The 11,422-nt window shown below is 46.4% G+C and overlaps 1 long non-coding RNA gene across 1 annotated transcript; it reads left to right on the plus strand.

Annotated features, from left to right (window-relative positions):
- Positions 1-803: 803 nt before the first annotated feature.
- On the plus strand, positions 804-7,131 carry LOC139052287 (uncharacterized). The gene is made up of 3 exons (XR_011509823.1): positions 804-1,219; positions 2,331-2,423; positions 6,880-7,131. It is a non-coding gene; the product is annotated as an uncharacterized lncRNA (long non-coding RNA).
- The last annotated feature ends 4,291 nt before the right edge of the window (positions 7,132-11,422 follow it).

Raw genomic sequence — 11,422 nt, forward strand, 5'->3', positions numbered from 1 at the left:
CGACAACTCATGGTGCTGTCCACCAGAGGGGAATCGTTGTTATATTTGTTCTTTCTTTTGAGCGGTCATAGGCCCCACTCGCTCACCCGCTCATAAAAACAAAGAAAAAAAAAACCCCGAGATCTGGATTCGCTTCGGTTGCACTTTCACGACAGCAGGCAAAGAAAGACTTTTCGTACTTGGAAACTTAAGGTTTTCGTGTAATTCTGCACATGTGAAATTTCGTGGTGTCGCCTATACGTTTAGAAAGCTATTATGCAAGTACTTTTATATCTGCCGTTAATCCAAGCTATTTAAAATTTGAGTGAGCACTCCAGTTCAGAAATATGAGCATTGTGAACTTCTTGAAAATGCCAATTAAAGCTTTTTCTCTCTCTCTGTTTCTCTGTGCATAAAAGAAAAGACAGACTCGCAAGTACCTCTGTATCTTATACAATCAGGAAGGGCCACGTCTCTTTACAAATGAACGGCCAAGCAAACAAACAAAAAAGAAAGCATCGACAAATAAATTCACTTGCACGCAGTTACCAGCCCACCTTTGCCCCATTTGATTTGATATCAGCCCATGTTTCTGGAAATAAATTTCCAGTGAAACTACCCGTAAACACAGAAAATGGCTTAGAGGTAGCGTAAAATAAATAGCTTTGAAAGTAATACACACACATAGTTTAAAAGAATATTTGTTTTTATGCCTTCAAAACGAAACCGAAATTGGAATAACTTTCCCCGACAGGTGTCGCCGCTATCGCTGCTACGTCTTTTCCTGCGTCTCGCGGCGGGCCGCCGGGAGCACATGTGTGTGTTCTCCGTGACATTCTTGAAGTTGTGAGTAATTAGATTGTTTTTGCTGCGTTTAGGTTGTACCACCTCGTTGTTTTCGTGTACTTTTGTGCTCATCGACGCGAAGTGAGCGTCCGGAGTGAAGGCGACGCGATTATGCGTGAGAAAGAAGGGCACCAGCGGCCTACGACATCGGTGTTTCTTTGTGACAGTGTGTTTACTACGCCTACGACGGCCGTCATTCGTGGCGAAGGAGAAAACATCTTCCATTCGGCCTGAACAGTGATGAAGTGGACGTTTTGTTTTTCGGCGGAATGCATCGTCAACATGGTCCATCCACTACGTAAACGAAACGGCGTGCCCAGAGTACAGATCGTGACAGCGCTCCGCCTTCAAACCGAGGGCCTTTTGCAAGGCGCATGAACTGCTCATATAAAAGGTACGTACGTAGCCACGTTCAGCGTCGCGTTTTTTATGGTGCGTCATTGTGGTAGTAATTTTCGCGTAATTTATTTAAAGGACAGCGCAAGGTGTGTTGGATGCGAGTGCAGTATATGTACTCCAGGCGTAGCCTATGGGCACCGAATGTGAAAAAGAAAAAAAAAAGAATGTTTCATTGTTCACGTGTCCTCAACTAGAGTTGTAGAGAATTAAGTACTGCTACGCGTCAGTATTCGGCGCAGGCAGGGAAATAATACTTTGGTTCGACTAATTGGTTCTTTCTGTTACCAAAGATGGGCGCAGACTTATACCGGTGTCACACGGCCACTTTCGAGCACGATTGAGCGCGTTCTGGATCGAAATTTTCGACCGCGATTGGCTCCCGTCCACCGATTGTGCAACGAGGCCAAACGCGTCCAGAAATTCGATTCCAGTCAGGATCGATCGCGGCCAAAAGTGTGCAGTGTGACAACCGTATTAAATGTCGCTTGTGTACTTTCACTGAATTGTTATTATTTATTTTTTTTGTCGGAGATCCCGTGGTAGGTAATGGCGCAGGCAGCTTGCAATGCTTGTGGTTTCATGACTAGAACTAATGCAAAACAAAAGAACCACGACCGTCCCGGCTATGTACTTATCAATCGCTTTAAGTTGTGCTCGTTTGTTATAGAAGCTGTCGTGCTGTTGCGGATGAATGCGTGGTTGCGCTATTTGTTTATAAATTTATCTTTTTGTATAAATAAGCACACCGAGCCTAATCAATTTTTTTCTCGTCCTTGTACTCGTTTCTTGGTTTCACGCAGGCGTGCTTATTATTACTACTATTTTTCTTGTTGTGTGACTGAACCCTGCCTAAGGCGTCCTGTCAGTTGTCAACAGTATTTCTGAAATGAATTGCACTTAGCGTCCTACGGTTATTGTACGCTTCACTACCTTATTTTAATGTCTAGTTATAAAGTGTATGGTTATTGTAACTATTCTTGGCCTTTATATATGTATTTATTAAGCTGGTAAATGCTTAATTGTATTTGCAGTTTTGAGAGGTTCTTTTATTGAGTCGTCAATCTCGAATGGTATTAATGGTGGGTTGTTTTCTTGTGCCCATGCAGTTGCAGTCAGCATGAAGCAATTGCATTGGAACCGACTGGCTGTCTTGGGCCTACACGTTGCTGAAACGACAGTGAAGACGTCTGACCCGACAGGTATACTTTTTTCATCACAATTGGCCTACATATTTTTTTCACCGGAGGATGAAGACCTCCCCCAGTGAGCTCCAATTACCCCTGTCTTGCGCTAGCTGATTCGAAGTGAAGCCTGCAAAATTTTTTGACTTCATCGTAGTCTACTTCTCTACCGTCCTTGACTACCCTTCTCTTCTCTTGGCATCCATTCTGTAACTCGAATGTGCCACCGGTTATCCGCCCTATGCATTACATGGTTGAAGAAGGCACTTGGGCTAGTTGGTGCTCATTGCAGACTTGAGACATCAATAACTAGCGTGAAAAAGACAACATCAAGAAGCACATAAGAAAGAAGTCTAGACTTCAACTGAAATTTTTGCTACACAGAAACATGGAATGCACAGAATGTCGACGGACAGAAACAACACAGGAGCTATCGGAACAAATTTATGAACAGGTTAATTTCACTTACGAACATTCTTGGTAAGAGCCAGAGACGTGTGCTTACACACCTATTCCCCACTTTTTTGATGCAAAGTGGTTCGTATATTTCCCTATGTACCTGCTTCTGGAGCTGCCTGAGCACACGATTGCTTTGAAACTGCTCGGTGCATGAGCACGTATGGCGATGATTGGCCATGTGGCCACCAGCCACCAAGGCACTCAAAGCTGCCCTATGTGTCCTCAAGCCAAACAGGTCGGTGTTTAAACGACCGCTTGGGGGAACAAAGATAGGGCAGCTGTCATGGCTGGTGGCCATCTGGCCAATCATTGCTGTAAGTGCTCATGCACTGAGCAGTTTCAAAGCACTCATCTGCCCACGCGGCTCTAGAGGCAGGTCGACATGAAAATATTCGAAGCACTTTGCATCGAAAAGCGGGTGATAAGTGTGTAAGCACCCCTTCCCTTGCTCTCCTCAAAAAAGAGTGTTCGTATCTCGAAATGAACCTGCCCATCGATTGGCTCCAATACCTCCTGTGTCAGGCAGGGAAAAGGAAAGATAAATGTTGCTTCCATGCGTTGAGGTCGCATCCCCTGAATCCTATGTTTCTGTGTAGCCAAAATTTCAGTTGAAGCCTATACTTCTGTCCTGTGTGCTTCTAGCTGTCGTCCGTTGTCTTTTTCGCACTAGTTAATGATGTCTCACGTCTGCACTACATGGCCTGACCAGCTCCCTTTTTTTACTCTTTATGTCAGCTAGGATATCAGCTCCTTCATCTACTTTCTGAACCACGCTGCTGTCTTCCTGTTTCTGCTGCCATCAGGATAGGAGTGGACATGGCAAATGAAACTGAATGTCATTTAGACAGAGGAGCAGTGAGACTTCCTGTGCTTTACCTTTTGCTGTTGTACATAATAGTTGAAATTGCACCAACACATCTTTTCCACCTTGTGATTTTCCCATAGCTGTGGCAAATAAATATATAGGCTTTAAGAAACTAGAAATGCAGTTTGCCTAAGAAAGAGAATACTCTTGCACCTAACGGTAATGTGTATGATGCTCTGACTCCTTTGATGCATGTGCCTTGAGAGGTGTTGACGTTGTTCTTCATTTCTTTCTCAGTAAGCTTTACTTGATGGGTCTGACTTTGTATAAAGAAATAAGTTCTAAAGAAACCATAATACCTAACAGGCAGAATTGTCGAGGTTGAAAGTCAAGTTTTCTTTCATGACATATTTTTTTCAGGCTGTACTAGTTGATCCATGATGTTCGACAGACAGCGCAGACTTGTACAAGGGACGTCAAAAGTGGCGAGAATTGGAACAAATGCTATTGCCTCTTTCTCCATCCTTTGTCGAGTTCACATTGTCTAACATCATCGACCAATACCAACTAGCCCATTTGCGTACCTGTACTAGTTGAGTCATTTATACTATGGTACTCTAAACCAAATGTGATAAATTCAAAATTGGTGCCTTTTCTATCTTTGTACAAATACCTGTTTCATAAAATAGTTTAAAGTGTTATGGTTGATGTCATGTTTCGACACCACCATAACCTCATAAAATATCTTCATGGATGCAAAAGGTGCCTCTTGTGCTAGTTCCGTTCTAGCCTGGCACGGAAAACAAACCTGGCAGAAGGTAGAGCACATGCTCTTTTGTAAACAAAACGCATGATTGCATTTTCTTGGCAGTTATTGCAATGTTTTCTGATGTTTTTCTGCATGAACATTAATTATCTCAGCTGCTAAAGACACATCACTAGACACTGTGAGCAGAAAAAAGTGATTGTGCAGTACTGTTGAAGTCATGCAACATTATGTTTAAGCAAACTGGCAGGGATGCTAGCTGTTAAAAAGAAAAAGCTGACTTCTAGAAAAATTTGCACTCCTAAATGTGGAATTGAAATTCACTATGCTTATAAGCTACAAAAGATTTCCAGGATGATCAGACTAGTTACACTGGCCATTTGCTGATTCAATAAGGTTCACTGAAGCTTGTTTTTAAATTCACACTATTTTTATGCAGGGTGATGATTTTCAGTCTTGTGGAATTTTTAAATATAGTCCTGTTGCATATAGCATAATTCTAGTCCTTGAGCAGGAATATTCAAACACGCAGATATATCTAGCACAAGAAATCGAAACATATTAAACTAATTAAAAATTATTATCTTTCGAATGAATTACATTATAGCTAATATAACCGAAAAGAAAGGGGCTTAACCAAGAAACCCGATGTTTATTAATCATATCCTAAGAAGCCAGCAAACACTGACACCAAGGACAAGTTAGGGTAAATTACTTGTGATTAAGAAATGAAATAAAGAAATGATAAATTAATGGAAATGAAAGTGTATGAAAAAACAGCTTGCTGCAGGTGGGGAACGAACCCACGTCTTTGCATTACGCGTTAGATGCTTTACCAATTGAGCTACTGCGGGCGCCGTTTCCCCATGACTTTCTTGGGTATTTATGCTTCCTAGTAGAACGCTGGGAGTGTTTGCCAGCGCCACCACATATCTGGGGCACATATTGTAATTTACGAATCATAGCCAGTGAGATTACAAGGTGTATCTACTTGGAATTAATTTCCAGAATGGCGTCAGTTTGGAGATATGCACCATCAAACTTGCCGGAAAAATGCACTGTTGTTCCACTTACTTTTTTCACAAAATGTACTTTTATGCACTGAGGCACAAAAGTGGGTTGTGCACTGATGCACAACCCACTACTTTACCAGTAGTACTGAAAACATTTTGGCTCTTTATCATTAATGCACTGATGTTTAAGCTATAGAATGTCACTTGCCCCATCTTCCTATCTCTTCACGTTCCAAAGTAATTGAGCAATGCATGGCATCCAGTGGTGATGTCCGGTTGAAACAGTGGGCTGTAATTGAATTTCTCACTGCGGATGGTTCTGCACCCTTCAACATTCATTGCCATCTGAAAGCAGTTTACGGGGATGCCTGTGTTGAAATCAGCACTGTGCGTAGGTGGGCAAGTACTGAGAAACATCAAAATCCAGCCGCATCAAATGTCCAGGATCAGCACCGAACTGGACAGCCCACAATGGCTTTTTATGAGGATCATCAACATCAGGCAGACGAGTTGAATCGGGTCAATCGTAGGATCAAGCAACACCAGATTGCAGCAACACTCGCTATTTCCATTGGTTCAGTGAACCACATAATTAAAAACCTCCTGGGTTACAAGAATTGAACTTGTTGGCTATGCTTCGACTTTCTCATGTCAGTCGTCAGTTACCGTGACACCCTACAAGCGCAAGTCTTCTTGTAACGCAGGTCTTTAATGATGTGGTTCACTGAGGCAATGGAAATGGCGAGTGTTGCAATCTGGTGTTGCTTGATCCTGCGATTGCACCGAGTCAACTTATCCGCTGTTGTTCATGACCCTCATCAGAAGCCATTGTGGGCCATCCATTTCGGTGCTGATCCGGGAGATTTGATGTGGTAGGATTTTGGTCTTTCACAGTCCTTGCCCACCTCTGCACAGTGCTGACGTCAACACAGGCATTCCTGTAAACTGCAGTCAAATGGCCATGAATGTTGATATGCGCACAACCTTCCCCAGTCAGAAATTCAATTACAGCCTGTTGTTTCAACTGGACGTCACCACTGGATGCCATGAATTGCTCGATTACTCTGGAACGAGAAGAGATAAGAAGGCGAGGGAAGTGACATTCGATAGCTTAAGCATAAGTGCATCAATGATAAAAAGTTCAAAATGTTTGCTGTAATATTGGCAAAGTAGTGGGCTTGGAGGCAATAATTTCTGAACTGCCCTCATATAGTTGTGTAGCCTGTCTCTCCTACATTCATGATGTGGCAGATTAAATGCCTTATTCTTTCGAAATAATGATTTCCTGGAAGTAAGCACTATCTGTGCTTGTTTTCTTTAACCTGCTCTTCATGTGATCTTGAAATATTAAAGTGAATGATGCAGGGAAGCGCTGCTAGTCATGTTTCGTGTACTTTTCCTGACATTAAATTGCAACAAATCATTTTGCAGGTAGAAAAGAAGCAGGTGGCTACAGTGATCAATGAAGAAATGGCTTCATCTATGATGGCTCGCCTTAGGACATTGGAATGGAGCTACAAAAAGGCATCATCATCCTCGCCTGTGCCCTGGAACTTTGGTTTGAATGAGACTGTTCTTCAATGTAGAACGGCCGCAAGACTTGTCACCACAAGGCATAGTGCAAGCTCAAAATATTGTACAGGAGGCTAGAATAAATGACCCTCCATGCAGTCACTCTGTATCTGTGATAAATGGGACCAGTTCGCGCAGAACACTCACAAGTGATAATGTGTTTTCTCTCAAAGTTGCTATGCAGTGCGTTTGTAAACACATTACCTATTGTATGCACACCATACATAACATTTCTGTGTGCTAGCCTAACTGTAGACTTAGAAACAAACAATGAACTGCATATGTACCCGCTTCCACATCCCGTACTTCAAGGGCTATTATATTGCTCATTACACCCGATAGGTGAAGGGGTAATATATTCCTGATCACACCCTTACACCCCATGGGTCGAAGGGTAATATGTTGTTCAAAACACCCTCAAGGGATAGGGTGTTATTGGAATATAGAATAACCATCATAAGGGTGTAATTCCCTATAAAACCCAGCTTTTTCAAGGGTGCTAGGGGGTTAGTTATAGACACCGAAAAAAACCCTTAGGGGTGTAAATTATTTTACAGTGTAGCGCCGCGACGCAGCCTCAAGGCTGAACGCCGGCGTTCGGCGGCGGGGAGGCCGCTCCAAGCCAACATGGCAAGCGCAAACCAGCAACGCGGCTACGACCCGGAAGGCATGGCATGGACAACTGTGCCGCAGACCAGTCGGGACCAAGCCTGCAACGCTAATGTGATCCGGGCCTTTGAAACAATTAAGAGCCCAGAAACTCCAAGCCTGCGCACAAGGGAAGGCCACGTCAGCTCACGGAGGCCACCATGCGCAACCCGACAAGGCACCCGATGAGCGCGCAGCCGGAGGCCCAAGGCAAGTCAAAGCTGCATGGAAACCCAAGTTTCTCTGCAGATTTAGACCAGACGATGTGGTGCTAATCATCAAACCATTAACGGCGACAAGCTTGAAGAACTTACAACACGGTGAGCTAGGCCTAGCCCTACGACAGCGAGTCGGGGAGGCCGAAGCGGACAACTTTTACTTCACAATATCCCCGGACCAAAACCTGATCATCGTGGGCACGTCGAGCATCCACGCGGCAGACAAACTGGTCGGGGACTTTGCGATAAAAATCCAAGAAGGAGCAGACCTCCATTTGCACGGGCACGTAAAACAGAGCGAAGACAACGTGATTCACGGAGTCATCACAGTGGCCAATCTGGAAACCACCGAGTCCCTGCGAGGGAAGGTGAAAAGCTTTCACGGAGAAAGCACCATCCTGGAGATCCGAAAGTTCGGAACTTCTAACAAAGCCAGAATCACCTTCGAAGGCAAGTACAAGCCCAGAGCTGTACTGTACAACGCGCAAGTCATACCGGTAGCAAGGTACCGCCGCACCATACCAGCGTGTAACTTGTGCGGCACAGTGGGGCATAGGCCAGATACCTGCCCGACACCGAGACAAGAAAACTGCGGACTCTGCGGAACGCTAGCCCCGTTTGTGGAGGGAGTGCGGTCCCCTCACCTGTGCAACCCAAAATGTGCGGTGTGTGGCGGCGAACACGCCACGAACTCCAGAGACTGCACGGCGAAATTTCGCACGAACGCGCAGCAACAACCCAGCAATCAGGAGAAAAGGAGGAGGAAAAAGAAGAAAAAAAACAAGAAGAAGAAGAAGGGAGGAAGCGGGAATCTCCCGCCCCCTCCACCTAGCAGGGAGTCGACTTCTGATCAACCCAAGCAAAAGAAGACCTGGGCCAGCATAGTCCAGAACGGGATGCGGCAGGTGAGTGGGACCGCCTCTCCTCCTCCTCCTCCCAAACCTTCCTCTCCACCCACACCCAACCCAGTAGAAACCGAGTTACGAAACCAGATAGCAGCCCTAAAAGCGCAGATCGCGGTGCTAACGAGCAAACTAGAAAGTGCGCTAGCTAAACCCCAGCCACCTCAGCAAGAGGAGGCGATGGAAAGCGACACAGAACCTAGTCTTGAAAATAAACTAGAAGCTATGATGAGAAGGGTCCAGGAATCCATTCCCACCATAGTCTCACAACAGATAGCGAAAGCGATGACGGTTCGCAAATACGCTAACACGAGGAGACTCCAGACTCCCCGAACATACAGGATGCGTAGGGTGATAAGCGAGGACGAGGAGGAAGACCACCAGGAGCAATTTCCCCCCCAGAATAACAACAATCTCCAGATACAACATGGCGAGACAAACTAAAAAGAGTCCCATAACATTAACGCAGTGGAATAGTCGAGGCTTGAAATCGAGGACTAAGAGAGCGGATCTTAGGATGCACCTGTCTACGTACGAGCATACTCCGGCAGTGGTGGCCGTACAGGAACCTGGCGGGAACGTGAGCCTCACAAACTACAAAACGTTCCAACTCGACCACCTAACGTGCATCTTTGTGCACAAAAACTACACTGCAAATTTGGTAGATCTGGAATTACAAACCAGCTTTTCGCACGTGATGGTGACTCTTCTGCCACTGAAAAAGGAGGATTCGCCGCTACACATCTTGAACGTGTACTGCCCACCTAAAGCAAAAAACGTAACCTTCTCCACACTCCTGAGCAGAGCTATCAGGGAAGCAGGACGAGACCCGTTACTAGTAATGGGAGATTTCAACGCGCAGAGTCCCTCATGGGGCTATCATCGAGAAGACATACGAGGACGGAAGCTAGCGGAGGCGGCGTCCGCGTTAGGTCTAACCCTACACACTGACCCGGCGTGCCCCACGCGGATAGGGAACTCGGTGCAGAGGGACACGTGTCCCGACTTAACATTCACGAAAAACGCGAGGCAAGTGGAGTGGACGAATACGGAGGAAACTCTCGGTAGTGACCACTGCCTGATCACCATAACGATCCGTACGAAACCCCTTACCAGGCCTACGGGGCACACTATGCTGCCGGACTGGACGAAATTTAGAAAGGAATACGAGGTAAGCTCCATCCAGGAGCAGGGATATCAAGCCTGGACAAAACAGCTGCTGATCCACCTGCGTTCGACGGAAACGCAGGTAAAGCTCTCAGAGGCGGTGACGGACGTGGACACCCACCTCCTCCACCTCTGGGCAGCCAGACGCAGCATGGTCAAAAGATGGCGTAGACAGAAGCATAACCGAAAGCTAAGAGCTCGGATCGCGGCAATCACTAAAGAAGCGGCGGAGTACGCGGCGCAACTCGCGGACGCGAACTGGGTAGATAGGTGCAACGCGGCCGCTGGGCAGATGTCTAGCAAGAACACATGGCGCCTCTTCCGGGCACTCATAGATCCCAACCAGACGCGCACCGAGACGCACAAGCACCTGCAGAGAGCGGTACATGCATTTCAAGGAAATACGGCCCAGCTTGCACTGAAGCTTCGGGACCAGTATCTGACCACAACCCAAGATCCAAGGGGAGACGCTTACAGATACAATGGAGCCCAAAATGCTGAGCTGGACGAACCTTTCAAAATATACGAACTCAAGGCCGCTCTAGCGAGGATGAAACGCGGGACCGCGCCAGGAAGGGACGGGATCTCGGTAAAACTCCTAGCCAATCTGCCGGGCCGCACATACGAATCCCTCCTAGAACACTTTAATTCGATTTGGGTGGGCGAAGCTCCATTTCCCACGGAGTGGAAGACGGCGCTGATAACTTTCATCCCCAAGGCGGGCAAGGCCATAGATACGGATAACCTAAGACCTATTTCTCTCACCTCGTGCGTGAGCAAACTGATGGAAGCTATGGTCAGAGACAGACTATCTGAGTACCTAGAAAACAAGCGAGTCTTCGCCGACTCGATGTACGGCTTCAGGCCAAATAAATCGGCTCAGGACATCCTGCTGCAGCTCAGCAGGGAGGTACTAAACCCGATCGAACATCCGAACGGGGATAAGATAGTGCTGGCCCTAGATCTGAAAGGAGCCTTCGATAATGTGACACACGAGGCGATCCTCACACACCTATCAGAGACGGGATGCGGCAGGAACGCTTTCGAGTATATAAAACGCTTCCTCACGGACAGACAGGCCTACGTGAGGATCCAGAACGCGGAACACGGCCCCTTTCTATTAGGCACGAGAGGGACGCCACAGGGAGCGGTGCTATCCCCCTTGCTTTTCAACTTGGCAATGAAGAACCTGCCGGCCCACTTGGAGAAAGTCCCGGGTGTGCAACACGCGCTGTACGCGGACGACATCTCCATTTGGGCCACGCAGGGCTCTCTCGGTGAAATGGAGGCCAGCCTGCAGGAGGCGGCCACCGCGGCGAACGAGTACGCGAAAAGATGTGGCCTTCATTGCTCCCCTCAAAAATCCGAATTCGTGCACATTCGCCCCAACAAAAATGCACAAACAAGATAGAATTGAGACTTGGATCGGAACCGATACCCGAAAGAAAAGAAATTAGAGTCCTAGGT

The sequence above is a fragment of the Dermacentor albipictus genome, unplaced genomic scaffold (genome assembly GCF_038994185.2).
Source record: "Dermacentor albipictus isolate Rhodes 1998 colony unplaced genomic scaffold, USDA_Dalb.pri_finalv2 scaffold_21, whole genome shotgun sequence".
NCBI lineage: Eukaryota > Metazoa > Arthropoda > Arachnida > Ixodida > Ixodidae > Dermacentor > Dermacentor albipictus.